Here is a 6,647-nt window from a genome sequence, read left to right as displayed (position 1 = left end):
TGCAGGGTTCGGTTGCACCGAGTGAGACTCGGTGCAACTGAGTAACTCTGTTTAGCAATATTCTGCACGTTCGGATTTTGACAGTTTCAGTGAATTGATTTTAAAATTTTGTATCTATTTTTTCTACAACTCTGATTGAGGTGATTTAAAAGCCAGATTGAAGCTTGATGAGTCTAGTTTTATGAAAAAAAATAAATAATAAAAATAAAAATTAACGTATGTTAAGTTTAGAATCTTTTGGAAACAGTACTAAAATCATTTGTTTCAGGCAGCTGGTACTCTCAGAATTTTTAGAATTTTTTTATAACTCAAAATGAGATGAAATTTGGTGGGGCTAAAGTATACTTAATTATGAACTACTAAAAAATAATAAAAATAGCATATTAACTAAAAGTACCAAAAATATTAGATGAAATATACATATTTAAACTGAAAATTTCTACAACTACACGTTGTCAACGTGCCGCGCATATCTTTTTCATCTTAGAGTTTTTGTGCTCGACGTATTCTTAGGAATTACTTCTAATCATACTAGGAATCATCCTATTTAATTAAATCAAATTTTTGGTATATTTTACTAATTCAGATAGCTTTAAGTATAGTTAAATTATGGTCCTTAATTAGAGTGTTTAGAGCCGAATCACCATTTTCACTAATTGCAAATATGTCACACTATGAATTTAGCTAATCCAAACCCCAGTCATCGTGTATGAGAAATTTCGCTGCCCAATGCATCCGAAAATTCTCAAATCACCCGATTAGATATAGATCGCAAGTTAGTGACCCGCTAGACTCGAAACTATAGAATAATGACCATCTTACCGAGCTTGACGTCCATCACGGATGTTGAGCCGGGATAGTGTCTAGAATCGCTCAACTTGGAGCGAATGTCGGGTACATGGGATGTGCAAATGCCCTATGCAGAAACATGAAATTTAAGTGAATTAGGCTCTCTGTTCTTTTGCGAAGTTGCGACTTTTTTACCATTAGGTTTCAACTAAACTTGATGTGTGAGTTAACGATATTTTCCCACACATATCTGTGTAGTCGTGATCCCGATCGATCATCAATGATCGTCCAACGCAAGTGGGGCCCCCACGGCTAATTAGAGCGTCCAATTGCCATCCGGTTGTGATGAAATGTAGATCCCATAGTGAGGCACCTGCTCCATGGTGTAAATGAGCCAATGGGCCCTCAGAAGGCCTTATAAGTCGAAAACAACATCCTTAGGGCAAGTTTATTAGAGAAAGGGTTACTGGATCAATTTGTGCACATTCTGGCACTATAAATAGCCCCTCATTTTCGCTCTCTTACTCCATATGAATTTTTTATTGCAAAAAAGAGAGAGGGAGAAGAGGAGAGAAGGGAGGTGTGAGAGGGGGATTGGTTTGGAGGATCCTCCTCGCCGCCACTAGCCGGTGACATCGCCATACCACGCTGCTTTGTCAGAATCTCACCAGCAACGATTTGATGTAAATAGCAAACCCTCTCATGAAATTTTTCTTTAAGAATTGAATGCATAAGGCCTTATGTTGAGACTCAAATATTGCAAACTTAACTATTCAAATTACATTAGTTTTTTTGGCATTTAAATGATAATTTGATTTAATTATATATATTTTTGTCATGCAAGGTGATTCGGAAGCTTAGGATAAATATGCGCTTAAAAGATTGAATTTAGAGCTCAAAAGAAAACAATGTAGAATTGGAGATTTGGAAGTCATTAATGAAGAATTTGCATGCTAAACATCCAAGGAAACCGAGCGAAGAATGAAGAGAATTGAAGATTTGAAGTGAAGAAAAAGAATCCTAAAAATTGTCCTGAAAAAAGATATTCTGAAATTCCAGAGCCAGAAAAATATAGTTATGAAAAAGTGCCAGAATAGACTTCAATTGCATTGAGGGTGCAATCGAACTGGCTTCGATGACATCAATAAATTTAGGAATTTCAGGCTCGACTCGCTAAACAGTTCTAGATGATTTTCGATGACATCAAAGACAATTCGATGACATCAAAGGTGTCATCGAAGGTTACACATATTTTACACGGAGTGCGTAAATTTGAGGCAGTTTACGGATTTTTTCAACTCAGTATGAAAGTTTGAGTTGCAAAACTATATAAAGGAGTCCCCAGGTGTTAGGGTTAAATATTGCATATTAGACCCCAGTTATCACATAATTTTACGCACATGATAATGCTTAACGTCCTATTTTAATTGTGTTCGTGTTGCAAGGTGAATTTAGGAGCTTGGATTGAAAAAGGTGTTAAATGTATTGATTTAATGCTCAAAAATCACCAAGGTACGGGACAGACACTAGGGGACCAAGATCGAGAAATTTACATGCCAGAGATCTGAGAAAATCAGGCAATCCACGCTAAACAGGCTTGAAAATCATCCAAAATGCAAGATCACAGGGTTCCCACCATCCGTTCGGCTCAAAACTTTATATATGGCCTGAGGACCATTAATTAACTGTACACGTCAAATTTTAGCTATAAAATCCTGATTTGGGGCCTACCTAATATCTGAATATGCATCAACTTTGGTCTCAACCCTTTAAAAAGGGTAATGAAACGGATGGTCAGAATGGATTTCATATATACTTCATAATGGACCCTGCATGTACCGTGCGTGTACATGGGGTACAAGCGCCCATGCCGCACTGGAACAACTGGTCCGGTCAAACAGGCGCCGACTGCCTTCTTCCCACACCAGCGTCCAGCGGACGGACGCTAGTTGGCTGGGATTTGCTAGTGGGCCCCACCCATCAGCAATTTTGAGATCTGGACTGTCCATTTGCTCCAGAGGTGGGGCGTGACCCTCGCCTAGTTGGCCGTTTGGCCCCTTGCAAACGTGTACACGTGGATCGCATAAATCACCAAGGCAAGGGACGGACCTTAGGGGACCGAGATCGAAGAATTTACATGCTAGAGATCCGAGAAAATCACACCAATGAACGGGGTGGATTTCTCCAAAAACACCACTGTGGGGCCCACTGATCATGTCAGCGCAGCCTCGTGTGTAAGCCTATGCACGTCAGTGAAAAATCGGATTTCCAGGCGGTTGTGGCCCACCATCTTTGATCAGATGCAAGATCTAAACCGTCCATCGTATATAGCATCCAAAAACATCCCAAGGGACGGTGTTTCTTTGGAAAATGAGCAAGGAAAGTGGTGTTGTTTTCGCGTGTCTTCTTGGCTGTGCAAAGAGGTTACGCAAGCTGGTGCGTAAAGATCTCTCCACCGACCTTCTTTATGCACTTCAGCACTCCCATCCACTGTCTTCCCTGCTGCTATAAAGAGAAGAGAGAAGAGAGAAGATGGGATCAATCTGGAATGTGAACGTGGAGCCGAGAAAGGGTGGAGAAGCGGGCCTTAATCCCTTCTTCTTTATTTTTTTTCTTTTCCTATGAATTTGTTTAGAGATCTTAGCCTAATCATGTCTGGCTAAACCTCTTAGCTAGGGGTAAGAGGTGAAGCTTGTAGTGAGATGGGAGACTTTCCTTTATGCCTTTTGATTTAATTTTAATTTATGAACTCTATCTGATTCTAGTTTGTTTATATGGAATGCCTTTAGTTTTTAATGGTTTGTTGTGACTTAAATTACAATGGATCTGCGATATCTTCTGGTATTTTCCATGCATGTATGATGGTTATAATCATAGGAACCCTGTTGTTCACCATCGTCTCATGGGCATGGATGGATGATGAAATCCTTCCCTATGTTATAACTCTCTCAGATTGTATGTGGATTGGTTAGATTCTGTTGTTTACTTTGTCTCCTGGGCATGGTCTTGTAATGGAATCAAGTCTAATTCTCATACCGCTCCTCTCTTAAAAAAAATAGATTAAAGGATATTCAGATTGGTTTTTAATGAAATATCTTCCAACTGGATGAAGATAGGACTCTGATTATAGTTGTGTTTGGGAATCAAGCATGGATCTCCCCAATCTCTACAAGTGGATCCTCTGAAAACCCTAGTTTTCTACCTTTGAATTTCACAAGTTTTAGTTTAATATTTCACCATTACTCTATTAAAAACTTTTGATTTATATTTCATCTTCGCCTAGTTATAGTTCAAGTTACTTTCAGATTACGTACAAGGTTCAGTCCCTATGGATTTGACCTTGGTCTTACCAAGATTATTACTACATCACAACCCTATACTTGGGGTGTGAACACCGAGCTATTCCTAACCATCTTCTAGGGTTTAAAAAGGGAGAGGAGGCCTAGGTGGAGAGCCGACGACATCCTTTTACTTCGATTTATTCATGGGTTCTAGTAGATCTTCTTGTTTTTCTTATATTTTTGAGTTAGCTATGACCACCTAATCTCTTATCTAGGGCTAAGAGGTGAAGCTTGTAGCATGTTGGGATGTTTATTTTACTTTAATTCTTGTTTTTGTTGAACTTCATTTATTTCTAGTTTGAATTTAAGGAATATTTTCATCTTTTTATGGTTTATTGTGACTCAAATTACAATAGACGCTGTGATGGCTTTGAAAATCTTCTTTTTCCATTATGAGATTGTGAGATCAGTAAATCCTGTTATTCACCATCGTCTCCTGGGCATGGTAGGATGATGGAATCCCTTCCAATCATCACAATACTCCTTTATGTGTGACTAGGTCAATTAAAAGTTCAGAATTGGTTTAATTGTTTCATCTTCCAATTGAAAAGGATAGGACTTCAATTCCAGTTGTGTTTCTTAAATTAAGTGAGGTAGCATCCTAATAGCTACAAGTGGATCATTGGCGCTCTAGTTCCCTTTTGATATTTGATACCTTATGCACAGTTACTCTCAATTATTTCAGATTTAGATTTAGATCTTCTTCTAGTTCTAGTTCTAATTATTTTCAGAATACGTACAAGTTTAGTCCTTGTGGATTCGACTTAGGTCTCATCAAGTTATTACTACATCGCGACCTACGCTTGGGGTTGTGAGCAAGTTTTTGGTACCATTGCCGGGGACTGCGGCTGCATTTTTCTGAGATTAATTGGTATTAGAATTAGGTTAAAATTAGAGTTTATTTTTCTGTTATGCTTTTAGGTTAGGATTTTTCTAAAATTGTTTTTAGGAACTAACATTGTTTTCTATTTTGTCAGATCCTAATATAGCAACCCTAATCGGGTAACTTCTCTCCAATCTCTCTTATCTTTGTAGATTTCTTATTTGCTGTAGGTTTTAGTTTTCTTTCCTTCTAGATTTCAATTGTTTAGTTACTTGAGGGCTGAGAGTCTTTCATGCCCAAGTGGGTTCGTGACAACACTCTTTGTCTCTTGAGTGAAGGAGGATTAGTCAAAGGGTTACCTATCCATCACCGGATTAGACACCACTTGAGATCCTCTGAGTCAGTAAAAGTGATGGCTACACATCAACCTCAACACCCAGTTGAAGAAGCCCAGGATGAGAATGATGTGTATCATGCACCCCCGCCATATACTCTACAAGATTATTTACAACCGGCGGGGGTGAGTACACCTTCCTGTATGATATTCCCATTGAATGCAGGAACATTGGAGTTAAACCGGGGGTGATTCAACTCCTTCCTAAGTTTCATGGACTAGAATTTGAAAGTCCATACTTTCATATGAAAGAGTTCGATGAGATAATATCTACATTACACTTCCCAAATGTATCCAAGGACACAGTTAAACTGAAATTGTTTCTTTTCTCTTCGAAAGAAAAGACTAAGTCGTGGTTACATTCCTTAAGACCACGGTCCATTGGCACATGTGCTAAGATGACAAAGGAGTTCTTTAAAAAGTTCTTTCCATATCATAAAACGAATACCTTAAGAAAAACAATCATGAATTTTATGTAAAAAGAAGATGAGACCTTCTTCTAATGTTGTGAACGATTTAAGGATCTCATAAATTCATGTCCACAACATGGTTACGAACATGGAGGATAACGAGCTTTTTCTATGAAGGATTGACCTCATCCATGCGCCAATTTGGGGAGATAATGTGCAATGTAAAATTCATGAACAAAGAAGCCGATGATGTATGAGATTATTTTGATAAACCTGTTGAAAACGCGCAATCATGGGATACCTCCTCAAGAACTACCACTTTTAAGCCTACTCAATCAAACGAAAGGGGAGGAATTTATATTTTAAAAGAGGAAGATGATATAAATGCAAGATTAGCCAAAGTCATAAGAAAAGTCAAGGCCATGAAACTTAAGAAGGGAGAACTCGAAAAGGTTGCGAAAGTTGTTTATGGTATTTGCGCTTGTAACATACATAAAACTGAAAATTGTCCAACAATTCCTGCTTTTCAAGAGATTAAATAAGCAATCAATTGCTGTAAACAACTACCAAAGACCTTTCAGAGGACCCACCTCAAATACATACAACTCCAGCTGGAGAAACCTGAAAGTGCCATGTTTTGTCAATTAGCGTGAATGTTGAGTCAGCTAGACTGCAAAGCCTCATAGGAAGATCAATTCAAAGCGTCCGCCTCAACCGGATGTGTGCAAGCTCGCCACAGGTAAATCTAAGCCTCACATCTCATGTCCCAAAAAACCAGGTATATAAAACCCTTAAAACAAACTAGAACATTATAGGGTTTCTAAGTTACAAAAACTTTTTCAAAAATTAGAAAATTCTATAAGTTTTCTTGCTTCATCGATTTTATCGAT

At 38.2% G+C, this 6,647-nt stretch overlaps 1 non-coding gene across 1 annotated transcript; it reads right to left on the bottom strand.

The window, feature by feature from the left end:
* Positions 1-5,792: 5,792 nt before the first annotated feature.
* On the bottom strand, positions 5,793-5,900 carry LOC131244852 (small nucleolar RNA R71). The gene has a single exon (XR_009170624.1). It is a non-coding gene; the product is annotated as a small nucleolar RNA R71 (small nucleolar RNA).
* Between the last annotated feature and the right edge of the window lie 747 nt (positions 5,901-6,647).

This window comes from Magnolia sinica, chromosome 4 (assembly GCF_029962835.1).
Source record: "Magnolia sinica isolate HGM2019 chromosome 4, MsV1, whole genome shotgun sequence".
Lineage (NCBI taxonomy): Eukaryota > Viridiplantae > Streptophyta > Magnoliopsida > Magnoliales > Magnoliaceae > Magnolia > Magnolia sinica.
This window is presented reverse-complemented; position numbering and strand designations above follow the sequence as displayed.